The sequence below is a fragment of the Podarcis tiliguerta genome (genome assembly GCF_965153285.1).
Source record: "Podarcis tiliguerta genome assembly, chromosome: 6".
Classification (NCBI taxonomy): domain Eukaryota; kingdom Metazoa; phylum Chordata; class Lepidosauria; order Squamata; family Lacertidae; genus Podarcis; species Podarcis tiliguerta.
The window spans coordinates 2,215,242-2,223,883 of NC_139539.1; positions in this window are offsets into that span (position 1 = coordinate 2,215,242).

Consider the following 8,642-nt stretch of genomic DNA (forward strand, 5'->3'; position numbering starts at 1 on the left):
TCTTTAACGTCCCTTGAAGGACAGCTAAATTTAAATAACAATTTGACACACAGCTGTGAGGCATTTGCGAGCTTTTTTGCGGAGAAGGTCCTGTTGCTCCGCCATGACCTCCCTGCCTATTTGGATACAATAAAGGAACTGGAGGCCCCTCGACTGTCCTCGGGTCCAGTATTGGACCACTTCAACCAGGTATCCCCAGCCGATGTGGACAGACTCCTCCGAGCTGGAAAGCCCACAACCTGTCCTCTCGACCCGTGCCCGTCTTGGCTGATTAGAGCATGTCCAGACAAGGTGCGGGCCCTCCTGGGGGATATCATCAATTTGTCCCTTGGCACGGGGACATTCCCAGGGGAACTGAAGGAGGCAGTGGTGCTCCCGCTCTTAAAGAAAACATCATTAGATCCCTTAGATCTATCCAATTACTGCCCGGTTTCGAATCTTCCGTTCCTGGGTAAGGTGATTGAGAGAGCGGTTGCTGAACAGCTTGGTGGGTTTCTGGATGAAACATCGGCTCTGGATCCATTCCATGGGATCGAGACGGCTCTGGTTGCCCTAACAGATGATCTTCGTAGACAGCTAGATCGAGGTGGGTCGGGGCTGCTGATTCTTCTAGATCTGTCAGCAGCTTTCGACATGGTCAATCACAAACCTCTGGACTTCTGGACCACCACCTTGCCGACGTGGGGATCCAGGGCACAGTTCTTCAATGGCTGCGCTCGTTTCTCTCTGGTCGGGGACAGAGGGTGGCGCTTGGGGGGGAATTGTCATCGCGCCACTCCTTGGTGTGTGGAGTACCTCAGGGTGCGATACTCTCCCCGATGCTTTTCAACATCTTTATGCGCCCCCTCACCCAGCTTGTCTGGAGTTTTGGGCTAGGTTGCCATCAGTATGCTGATGACACCCAACTCTATCTGTTGATGGATGGCCATCCTGACTCGGGCCCAGACACACTGACCAGATGTTTGGAAGCTGTGGCTGGATGGTTACATGGGAGCCGGTTGAAGCTAAATCCTTTGAACACAGAGGTCCTCTGGCTGGGATGGGACGATATGGGATTGGGGGGGCAACTCCCATCTCTTGTGGGGGCGCAATTAGTGCCAGCATCGTCCGTTAAGAGTTTGGGTGTAATCTTCGATACCTCCCTTTCCATGGAGGCGCAGATTGCAGCTACAACAAAGGCGGCATTTTTCCATCTCCGCCAAGCTAAGCAGTTGGCTCCTTACCTCTCTCACCCTGACCTAGCCACTGTGATCCACGCGACGGTCACCTCCAGACTGGATTATTGTAACTCGCTCTACGTGGGGCTGCCCTTGAGACTGACCCAGAAACTCCAGCGGGTGCAGAATGCTGCAGCGAGCCTCCTTACGGGGTCTTCGCTGAGAGATCACATTCACTCGGTGCTATACCTGCTGCACTGGCTCCCGGTGGAGTACAGGATCAGGTTTAAGGTGCTGGTTTTAACCTTCAAAGCCCTATACGGCCTAGGACCCTCGTACCTACGGGACCGCTTCTCCTGGTATGCCCCACAGAGAAACTTACGGTCTTCAAATAAAAACATCTTGAAGGTCCCAGGCCACAGATAAGTTAGGCTGGCCTCAACTAGAGCCAGGGCTTTGTCGGCCGTGGCTCCGATCTGGTGGAACACTCCAGGCCTTTGGCCAGGGCGTAGCCTGACTCCCTCCCTCGGCAATCTTCGCGGAGCTCTGGCCCAATGGTTGCCAGTGGCTTGAATTAATTAATTTTATAATGAATGATTTTAGAGTGTTGTTTGTGCTGTACTTTTGTACTGTTTTATTGTTGTTAGCCGCCCTGAGCCCGGCTTCAGCTTGGGAGGGCGGGATATAAATAAAATTTATTATTATTATTATTATTATTATTATTATTATTATTATTATATATATGTGTAAATAAGACCAAATCATCCTAAAGACACCGCAGTCTGCTGACCTTCATCCCAAGGAAACAGGACCTGGGTAAGAACCTGCAAGCCCCAGGGTCTCTCACTGCTTGGAGATTGGGATGGCGGGTAGCAAAATAACAACAACAACAACAACAACAACAACAATTTATTATTTATACCCCGCCCAGCTGGCTGAGTTTCCCCAGCCACTCTGGGCAGCTCCCAATTGAGTGTTAAAAACAATACAGCATTAAATATTAAAAACTTCCCTAAACAGGGCTGCCTTCAGATGTCTTTTAAAAATAGGACAGCTGCTCATTTCCTTGACATCTGATGGGAGGGTGTTCCACATGGCAGGCACCACTACCAAAAAGGCCTCCTTCCTGGTTCCCTGTAACATGGCTTTTCACAGTGAGGGAACCGCCAAAAGGCCCTCAGAGCTGGATCTGTGTCCAGGCTGAACGATGGGGGTGGAGACGCTCCTTCAGGTACTGTATACAGGACCAAGGAATATTGTTGTTTTCTTACTGAGCTCCCATTCCAAAGTGGGGACTCAGCCACACAGGTCAATGATAATGTTTAAAATGCATTATAAAAATGTGACACCAGGGGCGCTTTACAGCAGTACATCGACAGCTATGTAACATTTTTTTCTTAGCATTTTTTTAGATTCCTGTAAATCCAACCAGGGTTTAGCTGCCCATATCTGATGCTCCCGTGAAAAGCTCTGCCCTCTAGTGGGATTTCAAGAAGTTCTGTAAAAGATAGAGGACTATTGTATTGATGAAAACTAAGTGTGTGAAGGTTTATAAAATGCAATATAAAATTAGGAAATGCGTATTTAAAAATTTGAATAATGGATGATTGTCAGAGAGGTTGAAGGAAGTCTAAAAGAGAAAATATGTGATAAATTTAGACTGGATACTATAAATGTATGTTGGAAAATTTATTTTTTTTTAAAAAAAAAGAAAAGCTCTGCCCTCAGCTGTCCCAACCATTCTCCACGCCTGTACAGACCCTACCTGGGTGATAGATTTTCTAAGTATCCGAAGAAGAATCTTCCAGCGCCGTGGCGTGGCTCTGGGTTGTGGGCCGAAATCAAATGGGTTAGTTCTTCTCCCAGGTTGGACTCGACCAGGCACTTTGCAAGCTCTGAAAGAAATGCAAGTCCATTATAATTGTGAGTTTGATTGTGGGCATAGCCGTGAGCTCCGCTAGAGCGCATGGTCTTAGGGGGATGAGCTCTTGCAGGGAGAAAACCAGGATGAACGAGAAAGGGAGTTAAGGGAGGAGTTAGCAGCCAGCAGCAGCTCTGCTTAGCTGACTGCAGCTTCTGGGAGATTGTGACTTCGAAATAGCGGAGGTGGGGGGTTGCAAGGGCATTTAGAGGGGTGGCCCAGGATGTAGGACCAAGAGACATGGATGGCGAGGGAGCTGCTGCGGTGACTTGCAACACCTGCGCCATGTTTATCTTCCTGCCTGAGAATGTGCAAAACAGCACCTGCAGCAAGTGCAAGCTGGTTGCCTTGCTGGAAGAGAAGGAACAGCAACTTGGGGCACTGGGAGCTACTGGGCGAGAGGAGGAATTTCTCAATAGAGCAGAGTGGACTGTTTTGGAGCCATGACACAGATGGAGTGACCTTAAGAAGGAGGAATATCGTCCACTGCAAGAGCTGAACACCTGGAGGACCTTGACGCCAAGAAGCAGGGCTGTCAGGAACCATGCTGTGTCACTGCAACTGCAAAATTGACACCTGTCAGGATGCTGTCAGTGGCTCCCAGCTGGTCGCCCAGGAAAAGACAAGGGAAAGTTTCCTAGCATCCTTTTTTATTTCAGTCTTTACAGAGAGAGGCTATAGAACCCAGCCTCTTGGATAATGGCGTTGTCGCGAGTGAATCTCCACCACTCATCTCCCCCACTTCCTTATTCGTCATTCTCACCATCTCTTCTAGGGGTGCTGCTACGTGCCCTCTGTCTCTGAGCTCTTTGCTCTCCTACTTTTAAGGCTCACCAGGTTCTGGGAGATGGAGGGTCTGGAATGCTTTCTAATGGCAACGTGTCAGCCGGGCGTTGTTGCTCCGGCTCTCCCATGATTTCCTAGCTTTCCCTCTCATCTGCCTCTGAGCTGTAAGGTAAAGGCAAAGGGACCCCTGACCATTAGGTCCAGTCGTGGCCGAATCTGGGGTTGTGGCGCTCATCTCATTTTATTGGCCGAGGGAGCCGTCATACAGCTTCCGGGTCATGTGGCCAGCATGACTAAGCCGCTTCTGGCAAACCAGAGCAGCACACAGAAACACCGTTTACCTTCCCGCCGGAGCGGTACCTATTTATCTGCTTGCACTTTGATGTGCTTTCTAACTGCTAGGTTGGCAGGAGCAGGGACCGAGCAACAGGAGCTCACCCCGTCGTGGGGATTCGATTCGCTGAACTTCTGATCGGCAAGTCCTAGGCTCTGTGGTTTAACCCACAGCGCCACCCGCGTCCCACCTCTGAGCTGTGACTTCCCTCAAAGCCCTGTTGTGAATCTATACTGTCTTCCTCTTGCTCCTCCCTTGAAGGGTCAGGGTGGGGAAGCAGTCTCCACCGTTCCTCCTCTGCCCAGTCTCTGACAACACCATGCCTTCGCCTCAAATTCCGATTCTGGGCCAGAGGAGCAAGGACAACAGTTGCAGACTTCAGAATACGCCAAGGTAGCTGTGAATGGTGTAGTGGATAGAACAATTCCTGTCCCTCCCCAGAGGAGGAAGAGACGTGTGGTGGTGGTGGAGCCCTTGTTTTGCCTGTAGAAGACTCTGGACTCCTTTCCTAGCCTCTCCTGTTAAAGGAACTCAGTGTCCTCTGCCTGGGGAAAGGAGACTCACTCACCAGGCTGGCAGTGCCTCCAGTTTCCAAAATCCCCTGCCCATCCACCTCTCGTGCCAACTGCTCGGCAAGGTGGATCTGCCTACACTATCTGATACAGAAAATGGGAATGTTTTCATTTCCCAGAGGCAGCTGTGATTGTGTGGCTTCCCCAAGTCAGGGAGATGTCAGTGTGATGCTTACTTTCTTCCATGTATTTCTTCTTGATCCTCATAAAGAGCCCCCGGCCCTCATGCCCCAGAGCCAGGCTCAGGAAACCGCAGAAGAAGAGAAGTCTCCATGTTCGGACCATCTTCTCCTCTTGTTGCAGAAATTTCTAGCATGAAGTTCGCAAGAAGGATGCCAGAAACCTAGAGGTGCCGGTTAGAGATGATAGGGAAATATTCAGGAGGGTTCAGTCCAGCGTCAAATATCTAATTCGCAGAGAGAGAGGACTAGTAGACGAGTACTTTCCAGGAAAAAGTTGGCAACTCTGTGGACGATTATCAGTGTTGGATGGGGGGGGGGGGAAATAAATTTTATTCTGTGTACATCTAATTCACATGTTCCAAAGCAAAACACGAAGTAAAACTCTGCTATCCTTTGAAATTCACAATTCTCTGAATTTTGCAATGCAGTTCTCCAGTCAATTAATGTGCACCAAAATGTTCTGGGGTAAAATCTCCATACAAGTGTACATTTTTGGAGAAATAACCCATAAACATGCATCTTATCAAGGAAAGTTTTGCTTTGCAAAAATGCGTGCATTAGGCAAAATCACATTTTAAAAAGTGTCTCTGTAAGGACATTTTCATGTTGACTTTTTAAAATCCCCAAAGGGTATGGAAATGTAGAGAACTGACCGTAACACTGAAAAGTGAGAAACTGAAATTGCATATTAATCTATCCCCAGTCATGGACTACAAGGTATACCTTCAACCATAGGTTTTGGGTTGCTTCTTGACCCCTGATCCTGGGTGCTCCAGAAATCCCTCCCCATGCGCAAGCCCCCCCCTTCCCCCCACCCCACAGGACTTTGCCACCACAGGCAAGAGACCAGAGCTGGGCATGCAGCTAAGTTAGCCGTTTGCTGCTCACCTCTTGGAGTCAGCTGCAATTCTGCAAAGATGAAGCCCTTTTGCTTTTGGGAGTCTCCACCAGACCAGGCTGAGAGAGAGGATTGATCCTGCTCTGCTGCTGCTGCTGCTGCTGCTCTGCTGCTGCTGCTGCTGGCACCAGAAGTCCCTGGACACAAATGTTCAGGTAACCTCACTCCCCAGGGATGCAGCTGTGTACTTGCAAGCAATCTGCTCTCACACCTGAGCCCTGACCTCAGCTATTGCTGGGTTTTGCTGCTGGAAGGGAACAGGGCGAAAAAGCTTCCAACATATATAAAAACATAGTGAAGCATTACATGTTAAAAGACTTCCCTATGCAGGACTGCCTTCAGACGTCTTCTAAAAGTTGTGTAGTTCTTTATCTCCTTGACATCTGAAGGGATGGTGTTCCACTGAGAAGGCCCTCAGTCCCTGTAACCTCACTTCTCGCAGGGAGGGAACCGCCAGAAGGCCCCCGGAGCTGGACCTCTGTGTCTGGGCTGAACGATGAGGGTGGTGTTATAAGAATTTTAACGTCTTAGATATATAATAAATGTTCATAAATGTACCAAGCAAAACGTACATAAATATATAAACCACATGTCTGAAACCCCACAGAAAAAAAGGCCTGAACAAATTGGCCTCAAATATTTCTCTGCAAGGTCAAAGTGGGAAAACTCCCCATTGTTTTTTCCTTCACAAATCCTGTCTTAAGGGCACATTTAAGATATGAATAGGGTGTGAGCCAGTGACCTGGCTCAGGAACTAAGTATTTATCATTACAAAAGACTGGCCAGGCTCCCCAGGGTATCCAATCAAGTAAGCATTAACAGGTCACCTGCCAGACAGGAGAGAAACAAGGACAGGAGAGAAACAAGGCACTCAGATTTCTGCTGTAGACCGCCCTTTCTGTGATGTAGGTATGATGTGTCTGGGGGGTGGTCTTGGATTCCAGGGCGGGCAATTTAAAATGTCTATATAAGGGCGGGCACACCTTGGTTCTGGGTCCTCCTCCTTTCCTGCGTGTGGTTGTGAGCACCCTGTTGCAACAGTTCAATAAAGATTTCTGTTTATTACAGTGGAGACGCTCCTTCAGGTCTACTCGGCCGAGGCCACTTAGGGCTTTAAAGGTCAGCACCAACACTTTGAATTGTGCTCAGAATAATGTTCCTAAATTCAACAGAAAGGGGGCACTCTTTGATTTCTTTTGGGAAGGACTATTTATATGCAGATAACAGCAAGGTCAATCGTGTTTGTGTTAGGAACTGGAAGCATTTAAGTGGCAGCTACACTGTGATTCTATTCTGAGATTTTATTTATTTTTATTTTTACAGATGGAGCTGGAAAGTGTCTTTGATAAGAAGCTGATTAAGACCGATTGCTGAAATCAAAGACAGATCAGGGAGACAAAGGAAGAAGTGTTTTTGGCTTCCCTTGCCCAATCTCCCTGCTTTATTATCAAAGCACATCGCTCTGTGTTTCTTAGATTTGCCTGTGCTGTTTTATGTTGAATTATGTGGGGGAGGGGAAACACATAAACAGCGCATATATACACACAAAGTTGCATGTTGTACGCGTGATATTCCACAATGCACTCACAAATTTCCATGGAGAAGGTGGAAGGGCTTGTGTTGCTTTTGCGTCTGCTAAAGTGTGGTCATGTATGCAATATTGCAAGGAATACTCACAAAGGAGGCTGCTAAAATGTTTCAGACCAGTTCCTTTGTGAAATCAATCGGCCCTAGTGAATGTGAACATCACACTCATATAATATTCGAATTGTTCATAAAGGTAAAGGTAAAGGGACCCCTGACCATTAGGTCCAGTCATGGCCGACTCTGGGGTTGCGGCGCTCATCTCGCTTTACTGGCCGAGGGAGCCAGCGTCCAGCTTCCGGGTCATGTGGCCAGCATGACTAAGCCGCTTCTGGCGAACCAGAGCAGTGCACGGAAACGCTGTTTACCTTCCCACCAGAGTGGTACCTATTTATCTACTTGCACTTTGGCGTGCTTTCAAACTGCTAGGTTGGCAGGAGCTGGGACCGAGCAACAGGAGCTCACCCCATCTTGGGGATTCAAACTGCCAACCTTCTGATCAGCAAGTCCTAGGCTCTGTGGTTTAACCCACAGTGCCACCCACGTCCCAATTGTTCATAGTGTAATAGAATAAGGTCTCTCTCTCTCTCTCTCTCTCTCTCTCTCTCTCTCTCTGTGTGTGTGTGTGTGGCGGGGTACAATCACATCCTTTTGTGACAAAGAAGCAAGTCTGCCAGCCCCAAATCATTATGATATTCATTTATATCCCCCCTTCCAAAGGAGTCAAGTCACAGGATAGTCCGAATACCCTGAAGAAAATGTGGTTTTCTCCTGCTGCCCTGGAGCAAAACACACTTATTTGGAAAGAAGCACTTGTGGAAGGCTGATCTCAGCCAACACCATCCCCTTTGTGTGGCAGCGACTCCAAGTCCTCGGTCAAAGAGGTCTCCCCCGCCCTTTCTCCTGAGAGCCGTTTAGCTGGAAGTGCTGGAGACCCAACTTGTTGGGACCTTCTACATTCAAAGCACCTGTCCTTCCAGCCAGCTAAGCCCACTCACGGTTGAAGCAAAGGCACCGTATCCACATCCCCTCTTCTGCATCGCCCCACATGTTTTGTGAGTTCCTGACATGGAAATCAGGTTCTGGGGCTAAGCCATTATTCGAGAAGACCCTGCCGCTTCAAAATCTGAGCTCGGGAGTCTTGCCTTTGGCACAAGAGGGGAGAAGGTTTTTGCCCTAGATGTGTGAAAAGAGCAGACTCTGAAACC